This window comes from Sinocyclocheilus anshuiensis, unplaced genomic scaffold, assembly GCF_001515605.1.
Source record: "Sinocyclocheilus anshuiensis isolate Anshui unplaced genomic scaffold, SAMN03320099.WGS_v1.1 scaffold1709, whole genome shotgun sequence".
NCBI lineage: Eukaryota > Metazoa > Chordata > Actinopteri > Cypriniformes > Cyprinidae > Sinocyclocheilus > Sinocyclocheilus anshuiensis.
The window spans coordinates 793189-798917 of record NW_015541051.1 but is presented as its reverse complement, the minus strand read 5'-3'; the positions used below and the strand labels follow the sequence as shown (position 1 = coordinate 798917).

Here is a 5729-nt window from a genome sequence, read left to right as displayed (position 1 = left end):
TATATATGTGTGGTGGGTCTAAACTGTTTATTTTTACAATACATAAGGAATATTTCCAGGAAAGCTCTTACTTCTTGGAGTTTATTTTATTATTATTTTTTTTTTATAATGATCATGTACAAGCTTGTGGGTTTAAATATTAATACACAGAGACTCAAGCTAACTGTACAACACATCATTCAGTCAACTGAGAACACTGGTGTATTAGGTCTGTATTTTTATGTATTATGATTGAATGTAAAATACACTTTTACAATATGACTTTAGGGATATTGATAATAAACACTAGAGAACTAATCATGTAATATATACGGTTTTGCCAAGGGCAAGTAGGTAATTAATAGAGAATCAGCATCTACCCTGCCTTAGTTCATGGCCGCTCTCAAATCATACACATTGTTTCCATACAGGCAAAGATGTGCACTTTTTATTTAACAGAGACAAGTATTTGTCAAAAAACTGCTCACTCACAAGTCATAAGTGTATATTAGAATTTAGATGTGAGGGTGTGTTGTTAACCATCCTCAAACTTCCATCAGTTTTACCTATTCAGGCCAATTCGCAAAACAGTTGCATACATCACAGGTGAACACTGACAGTGTAATCAGCCAATCATAGTACTATGGAGGCACTGCCTCCTCTCACATGACTTGTCGCATGTATTTTGCACACTTTAGGACCTCTATGAGAAAACGATGAGCTGAAGGATGGCAAATCTATCTCTGAAACTTTATCCCCTGGTGTTGCTCTTGGACATTGTAACTTTTGTAATAATTTTGAATTATATATTATTCGATCTCATATTTCAGAATATTTGTTTTGCTTTATATCTGTTCTGTTAATTATTTTCTCATTTAAATGAAGAGGCACACCTTGGAGAAAATACCTCTTATACAAGCCTGCCAAAATGATTAATTAATATTTTGATCTTCCTTTGAAGTTGATCCTACTTCTCTAAAGTTTGCACTATTGTTTGAAGAATCTAAGCACAGACAGTTGACTTGGCAAAGTTTTTGCCGAGGCCAAATCCACACCACTTTAGTCATATAATTTTAATTGACATTTTTTACGGCTATTTGCCCTTGAATAGCAGCTTGAATCATGTAGACCACAGTATGTACTGTACTTTGAGATGAAGACACCACAGGAATATTGGCACTGAAAATAATTGGCACTTGTGTATTCCTAGAATTTGTTGACATAGAAACGTCTCGGTTACGTATGTAGCCCTCATTCCCTGAAGGAGGGAACGGAGATGTCACGTCGGTAATGACCGACAAATTGGGATCTTGCTTAGAGAGACCAATCCACTTCGAGCGTAAACTAAATGAGCCAATGCACATTGGCATGCGATGATTGCATCCAGCTGCCGCTGATCGCAGCACGAGTATAACTAGGCAGCAGGTGCAACGCATACTCAGGTTTTCGCTGAAGGGCGGCTCTGTGCCCTCCTTCAGGGAACGAGGGTTACATACGTAACCGAGACATTCCCTTTCATTCGGTCACTCTCGACGTCATGTCAGTAATGACCGAAGAATTGGGATCCCTACCAAAACGCCATGGATGCTGCCCCTTCCAGTGTCCTGTGCGAGCCTCCTGCGCCTCCTTTTCAGCGTAGGCCGGGGCTTGCAAAAAGAAGGCCAGTCACTGTTGTTGTAGCACTACCCACTCAGTGAGATTGGATAACACTGGGAAAACGTACCCATTCCACTTGGAACAGGAACTTTGCGGAAGCCCCATCCTTCCCGAAGGAGGTTTCGGAAGTACTTACACGTATGAACAACCGTTTAGGTGCATATGGAAGATTAGAGGTGATTTTAACTCTCTTGGAAAATGGCAGAAAGTCTGCCGGGGAAACACGGGCTCTGAGGCTATACAGTGGAATTTACACATATGGGATCCACTTAGGTCTCTACATATGGAACCCAGCCCTCTACTGGTTCTCACGGATTCATGGAGTAAGGGCCTGGCATGGACGTTCCGCCACATCTGGCTGCCGAGGGGATGGAGGAGCTCGACAGGGTCTACAATACGGACTCTCTGGAGCGGTTTTAGCAAGCCAACACTAAACCGGGGCCTCTCAGTGCTTCTACCCATTTGAGGTGAGAACACAGGAGGATACCGGCTCCACGAGGCACCACGAGCCAGCGCCCAGGAGGAAGCAACACTTCTATTAGAGTGCGCTCGCACCCTGAGCGGGCAGGGCACACCCTGTGGCTGATAAGCCAGGGTGATGGCATCCACTATCCAGTGGGCCATCCTCTGCTTGGAGACGGCATTCCCCTTCTCCCGTCCTCCGTAATAGACAACGAGCTGATCTGAGGTCCTGAAGCTTTGCATCCGGTCTACATACCATCTCAAGGCTCGGACGGGGCAAAGCAAAGCTAGGGCTGGGTTTGTCTCCTCCGGGGGTAGCGCTTGCAGGCTCACCACCTGATCCCTGAAGGGTGTGGTGGGAACCTTGGGCACATAGCCAGGCCGGGGTCTCAGGATTATCTGGGAGTCAGCCGATCCAAACTCTAGGCACGATTCGTCGACCGAGAATGCGTGCAGGTCCCCTACCCTCTTGATGGAGGCCAGTGCAAGCAGGAGCAGAGTCTTCATTTATAGAAACTTCAGCTCAACTGACTGCAAAGGCTCAAATGGGGCCTGCTGTATTGCTTCGAGCACTAGAGACAGGTCCCAAGAGGGTATAGAGGGGGGCCGGGGAGGATTCAACCTTCTCGCTACCCTGAGGAACCTGATGACCAGGTCATGCTTCCCTACCGACTTCCCTTCCACGGGGTCATGGTTGGCAGCAATCGCAGCCACATAGACTTTAAGGGTGGAGGGAGACAGCCTTCGCTCCAACCCTTGCTGCAAGAAGGACAGCACAACTCTGACTGGGCATCTTTTGGGTCTTCTCGGTGAGAAGAGCACCAGTCAATGAACAGGTTCCACTTCAAAGTGTAAGCGTGTCTCGTAGACGGTGCTCTCGCCGAAGTGATGGTGTCAGAGGAGGAGGTGGCAGGTGAGTTGCAACATGCGATGGCGTAGACCACCTTGTCAGTTGATGTACACAACGGTCGCAGTGGAGGCGGCCGGGTGGAGGCAGCAGCTGCACACCGGGGCAGGATGTGTTTAATGGCCTCGGTCTGCTTCTGTGCGGCGGAGAACTGCTGGGCAAAGTTCTCCACTGTGTCGCCGAAGAGGCTGGTCTGGGACACGGGGGCATTTAAGAACCGAGTCTTGTCCCTCATGTCAGCCAGACACAGCCAGTGATGGCGTTCCTGGACCACCATAGTGGACATCGCACTGCCCAGAGACCACGCAGTGACCTTTGTCGCCCGTTGCGCGAGGTCAGTAGAGGTGCAGAGCTCTTTAAGAACTTCTGAGTCATGCCCACCCACGTGCAGGTCCTTCAGTGCCTTGGCCTGATGAACCTGCAACAACGCCATGGCGTGTAGGGCTGAGGTAGCTTCCCCGCAGGTCGCATAAGCACTGCCGGTCAGGGCTGACGAGTACCTACAGTCCCGGGAGGGGAGTGACGGCTTGCCCCGCCAGGTGGCAGCGGTATTTGGACACAACAGCAAAGCAACCAACCGCTCCACCGGAGGGACTTCCGTATACCCCCGCGCTACCCCACCGTCGAGGGTGGTGAGAGAGGATGAGCCACTTGGGCGGTTTCTGGCAGTGAAAGGTGCCGTCCACGACCCAGTGAGCTCATCATGCACTTCCGGGAAGAAAGGCACTGGGGTGGGGCCCTGAGAACCAGCACGAGCCGCCCCAAAAAACCAATCATCCAGCCTCGAGGGTTCCGGATGCGGTGGAGGCTTCCACTCAAGCCCAACCCTCTCAGTGGCCCGGGCAAGCACAGCCACGATTTCCGGATCCGTATCATGTATTGCTGGTCGCCCAGAAGGCAGCAGCGCTGCCAGATCATCATCTGCAGAAAGATCTGGCTCACCCTCTGATGCAGTGATCGACATCTGATCGTCGGGGGGAGTGCCGAAGGATACAAGTGGTACCCCACGGGAGGGTCCAGCCTGTTCCCTGGGCAGCTCCACTGGCTGCGAAGTGGAAGGAGGAGCCCTCGGAGGTTGGTTCCTCGGAGGGGAATTCCTCACCGTCACCGCAAGACCAGTCCGGCTACTGCCAGAAGTAGTGCCCCCCGGTTTTTGCCAGGGGGAACACTAGATCTAGGCAGAGGCATGGGAACCCTGCCCCTTTGCAGGAAACGGAGTCTGGTTCGCAACTCCGTGACGGTCATTTTCCCGCAATGAGAGCATGACTTGTCCACAAACGCTGCCTCACGTGTCTGGGCGTTAAGCACGCTGAGGCAGCGTTTGTGGACGAGTCGACGATCGTGACCATCATCCGGCGCCAGGTAATGACCGCATCCAGAAACGCACGGGTGGAAGGGCATCTTTAAAAAGATGCATATTTAAAAAGACGTCTACCCGTGAATGCTCTTTTAGTGTGCTGAAGCACAAAGGGGAGATGGCCGCCTGCAACACAAACAGAGGATAGTGCAGCCTGATGTGTGCAACCTACTCGACATGGGAAGAACCACCGCAGCTGAAGTGCCGTACCGCCAACACCAGAGCTTCCCAAGAGCGCGCTGAAACTCGTTGAGTCTTCACTCTGTAGCAGAGAAGTCAGGAGCAGAACCGCTCGGCTCCGAAGCGAAAAGCTGAGTATGCGTTGCACCTGCTGCCTAGTTATACTCGCGCTGCGATCAGCGGCAGCTGGATGCAATCCTCCCATGCCAATGTGCATTGGCTCGTTTAGTTTACACTCAAAGTAGATTGGTCTCTCTAAGCGAGATCCCAATTCATCGGTCATTACCGATGTGACATCGAGAGTGACCGACTGAAAGGGAACAGACTTTACAGATTCTAGTCATTCCACCATTGACTAGAAAGCTATACTATACAATATGATTTTCAAGCTCTCCTGCTGGGGTTTTCAGGTTATACCTGAGCATGTCTGTTTCTTTGTATGTATACGACTGCATCATGAGTGCTTGTCCAGACAACAATTTCCCTGAGGCCACATAGATCTGTTGCTACGACTTTCACTCCTAGGTCAAGATGATTATTGCTTTCAATTTCTTCTCCACACTTCTGCCACAACTACTTCAGCCATATGCAGGAATGGCACTTTCATGTAATTAATCAGAATAAAAATTTTAATTGCTTGACAGCCCTAATATATTACTAATCTGTATCTTGTGTGTGGAGTTTTTTTATATAGTGTACTTAGGCCCAATCCCCTCCGCCTACCCCTTCCCCTTGTCCTTTGAAACAGAGTGTCAAGGGGTAGGGGGGAAATATTCCCCTAAGAATTGGGACACCACTACTATGCCGTCACACGTCATCATACGTCGTCTAGCTCCTACAATACACACACCTATACTGGTGTGCTGGTGTGCATTAGAGCCTTTAATTACCATTCTATATTAATGCGCTGCTTACTGACACACACATACACATACACACACACACACACACATCAGATATCGCACCGCTCACACATCCAGGAGCAAAGAAACTTGTCAACGCTGCCCCATGACTTTTATTAATAACAGTTTAATTACTGAATCGCTACGTTATATTTTCCAGCAACGAGAGGATAAAATCGCTGTTTTTGAAGTAAACTCACTCTAAAAAGAGAAACGCACAGACACGCACACACGCAACTTTCATCTCTCTCTCTCTCTCTCTCTCTCTCTCGAATTGGCAATATTT

General features: G+C 49.1%; 1 protein-coding gene across 2 annotated transcripts in view; it reads left to right on the top strand.

Moving 5' to 3' along the window:
* LOC107690616 (integrin beta-like protein 1) overlaps positions 1-5729 on the top strand; it is a 50194-nt gene that overhangs the window by 33871 nt on the left and 10594 nt on the right. The window lies entirely within an intron of this gene.